General features: G+C 28.7%; 1 pseudogene; it reads right to left on the bottom strand.

Annotated features, from left to right (window-relative positions):
* Positions 1 to 2,336: 2,336 nt before the first annotated feature.
* On the bottom strand, positions 2,337 to 4,204 carry LOC107620304 (putative ETHYLENE INSENSITIVE 3-like 4 protein pseudogene; annotated as a pseudogene).
* Positions 4,205 to 4,449: the final 245 nt, after the last annotated feature.

The raw sequence follows: 4,449 nt of genomic DNA, 5'->3' as shown, positions 1-4,449 counted from the left end.
TAATTTGGCTTATTAACTTAAACAAAATTTTTTATTAATCAAACTCAAATTTATTTTTTTTGTTAGTCTTAACCATATGTATTCCTACATATTAATAATAAATTTTAAAATAAAATAATTATATTTATAAATTTTATTTTAATATAAATACTAATATATTTTTTTATTAAAATTTTTTGCCTCTTCAAATATTTTTTTCAAGTTCCGTCTGTACTCCTACGTACTCTCATTTTTTATTAAATTAATTTGTATTGATGTAGAAAATTTAGAATTATAGGGCTATTTTAGTCATTTTATATAATATTTTAGTCTTGTCCATGTGTATCCAAACATAATACTAGACATTACATTAGTTTCTTGTCGATCGTATCCAAACACAATACACAAAAGATAATTTTTAATGTCTCCATCCTATTATCTCCGTTTCAGTGTCATGTTTTGTCCTGTTTCTAAAAACAAACGCATTTTATACTCGAAAAGTTATTAGAATTTATTATTTAGAATTTATTATTTAGTTATCAATGATTAAAAATATAAGTAAAATATATTATTAAATTATTAGATTAAAAAAATTGAATTAATATAATTAAATAATTAAAAAAAATTTCATTACCTTTAGCATTTTTCATTACCCCTAGCATTATTATCTACCACTAACATAAAAAGAAAAACCCACTCGACACGTACGTGCTTGAATAAGCACACCACGCGCATGTAATCCTCCTTTTCCACTTCAAGCATTATAAACACTTTTGGTTGACATAAGACTTCAAGGAGCTATGAAAAAAATTCAAAAACTGACTGTAACTTGGTTTCAATTTGGGATGTGAGGCTCAGGAGACTTAGCTCAGGTAACTTTGCCACTAGGCAAGGCTACATCTTATGAACTTATATGTTAATTGTTTTGGGATGTGAGGCTCAGGAGACTTAGCTCAGGTAACTTTGCCACTAGGCAAGGCTACATCTTATGAACTTATATGTTAATTATTGTATATATTATATATCTTTTTTAATTAAATTATTTTATATTCGTTAAATTTAATTTTAATTTTGTTTTTTTATTCATTTTTTTACAAGGTTAGAATTTTTTAATTATGCATCATTATTAAAATAAATATTAAATTTTATTAAATATTTACAAATTTAAAAAGGTCAATTATCTTTTATTAATTACAACCTTTTTTTATGATTATATATTTTTTTTTGAATAAATACTTGAAGCATGTAATAGATATAAATTAATTAATAAATTATTGAAATCTAACAATAATTAATTTAATACAAAAAACAAATTTTAAAAAATATTTATTATAAAAATAATAAAATATAATTCTATATAATTACTTAGTTATAATTGGGTCACCGATTCAATCAGGAACTCAACCATTGAATTAGTAATTCAATAATCTAATATTTTAATTAGGTCAATTATTAAGTCGATTCTGATAACTATGCTTGATAGACTAACCAAAGAATGCTCTCTTATTTTGGAGGTTAATTTTTTTTTTTCAAATGCTCTCCTATTCTTATTGTATAATTTTCTTTTACCTATTGTATCACATTATTACTAAAGTATTTTATATGAAAAAGTAAACACATCCACATTGTTACTTTATATTTTATATGAATAAGTAAACATCTATGTTAAAACAAATAAACATGTATAATATATGAAAATAAATAGAACTTATGTGATATTAAGAAAAACAAAAAGTAAACATTTAATAGATAGAGAAATAAAAATACAAAGATATTAAAAATAACATAACTAAAATATTTTTGAAGTTGAAAAAACATATTTTTGTGTTACATGATTAACAAAATTTTAAACTCTAAATGCTAAATTCTAATTCTTTAACAATAAAAAATAAGATATGGCTAAATGTGTTAAAAAAAATTTACTCCTAACATTTCTCTTAGAAAATTGTTTACTTTAATTATCAACTAACTTTAAAGTATTTCAAAGCACATATAATTAATGATCAACACATGCATACAAATCATATCCATAATAAAATAATATTTTATTTAAAAATACCAATATTACATATAACAGGACCATTTTTTGGATGCTATAATAACTTATAACTATAGATAACTCACATAAGGTAATTAATCAATTTAATTATATGTGAGCATATTGTGTATGATAATGTGATAGTAGAAAGACTAATAATTAATTAATAATACATAGAAACTGCAGTATTCTTAAACATATAAAAGTAATTATATAATGTTGTTGCTCTTAAACGAAGTAGTAGTATAGTCCCAAAGTGATGAAGTAGTTGCTTCTTGGTCAAGAAGATGGCTGTCATGTGGGGAAATATGATCAAGCTTTATTTATTATTCTGATGAGTGGAATCTATCACGCTATCTGCTCTAACCATCTCCAATGCCGCAAGCAACTCACAACCTTCAATGTCATTCGGCCACAACCCTAAATTGTCCTCACCAAAAGCTTCACCTGCAATCTCTTCCATCCTGTTCATAATATCAATATCGCCAAAATCAGTGTCACCAAAATTATTATTATTGTTATTGTTGTCATTGGCCTTGGCTACCTCCATATTCATCCAATCTCCAACACTTGTCATCCTCTCCTCACTCGACAGATAATCATGGAAAGCCTTCGAATTTTCATTGCTGCTGTTACTTTCCTGATGATTGAGAGTAGCACCGCGAAAAGCGCACATCGACTCGTGGTCCATTCTTGAATTCTTGTCTTTAAATCCCAAAGACAAATCGCTTTGTGGACAATCTACGTTCTGACATGCATACAGTAGTTTGTCCACAAAGTTGTTACCATTATTATTACTATCAAAATTACACTTTCTTTTTTCACTGTCTCCATTGTTGCTACTCCCGCCGTCACCACCAAACAGAACATGATCAAGAGAATTATTAATAGAGCTTATTGGGGATGACTCAAAGACTTCGATTTCTCCTTCACCGTCTTCTTTATTATTCTCCTCGTCGCTAGGCGAAGAATGAGAAATCTTAAGACACTTGTTGGTAAGTCTCAACGAAGCTTCTTCCTTGTTCACAACTTTGGACCAAGTAGCGCTGTCTTTGGCAGTCATCCTATCTTGCAAGGTCTTTGATTGAGTCACAAGCCTTCTCAATTTCTCCAAGTTAGGGGACATATGTTTTATAACTGAAGCCAAAACCGAAACCTTCCATGCCTTCTTCAAATCATGGGGTTTCTTGTACGGTGGTGGCCCGTTTTCTTGAGCCAAAAGGCCCTGTTCACCCCACCATGCCTCTGACCCATTAGGCCACCACGGCGGGGCCACGCCTTTATCCAAAGGGTACCTCCTTTGTGGCGGCACACAGTGTTGCATTAGTGCTGAAAGAAGAGATCCTAGTGTTGTGTCTTGAAGATCTTGGAGAAGGTGTATGCTTGACGATTCATCTAACTCTCCCTTTTCAAGTAACGGTAAATACTTTGCAATTGCTGTAGGAGCAGTTTGGTCAAATCTAATATTTTCTTTCCACCATTCTCGCAAACTATCCGAGCTGCCAGTAACTGGTTTACCTATAAATTATAATTAAAATATTTTAATATCAAAGTTAAAACTGAAGTGCGACAGAAATAAAATATTTTTTAATAAAAACATACAAAAATATTAAAATTATTTTTGTATTAATTGTTAAAAAAAAACTCAAATATAAACCTTTATAATTAAGAATTTTTAAATAATTTAATATATTTAATTAAATTATTATTTTATTATTATTAATTTTACATAAAAATAATTTCACGTAATTATTATTCCTCCTTTCAAATTAAACTTTTAAATTATGCATAGTTAAGTTTTAATTAAAAAAATTAAATGAAAAAGAAACGCTTGTTTTGAAAGAAAGGGTGTAATTCTATACCTTTTTCGGGGACGATGCCATAGACAAATCCACGAGCTTTGCAAACCTCCATTATTTTGACCATGTATTTGAGGACAGAGTCTTGTGCCCTAGACATCTTTTTCTTCCTGGACGCTTCTTGTTTGGCTTCTTTGTTTTCAAATTCGTCCATGTTAAGTTTCTCCTTCATTTTCTGGAGAAGGATACGGTCTTTCCATATGCGCTTCTTCAGATTTTCATAATTTATAGTTTCATCTTCTGCTGTCGCAGTAGCATCAATTTCCTCGTCTTCTGTATCGGACAATTGAACATAGGGCGGATCCATTTCTTCTTGGATCACCACCATGATGATTTTTTTTTAATAAAAGAAGTCAAGTGAAGTGTGGAAAATATGTGTATAGAAGAGTAGATAAGAATAATTGATATTATGTTATTAAAACTCGTGAAAGTTATATGCGTATATATAGATATCCACGAAGGTTGTAGAATGGCGGTGTTAGAAGAATCTAACATGAGCAAAATAATCTTAGCCTAATGAAATTGTATTCAAATAAATAATTCATAAGAGTAATAGAGATAAAGTAGACATTA

The sequence above is a fragment of the Arachis ipaensis genome, chromosome B10 (genome assembly GCF_059453495.1).
Source record: "Arachis ipaensis isolate K30076 ecotype BB chromosome B10, ASM5945349v1, whole genome shotgun sequence".
In the NCBI taxonomy this organism is placed as follows: Eukaryota; Viridiplantae; Streptophyta; class Magnoliopsida; order Fabales; family Fabaceae; genus Arachis; species Arachis ipaensis.
The sequence above is the reverse complement of the archived record's forward strand: the minus strand, read 5'-3'. Positions and strand labels throughout refer to the sequence as shown.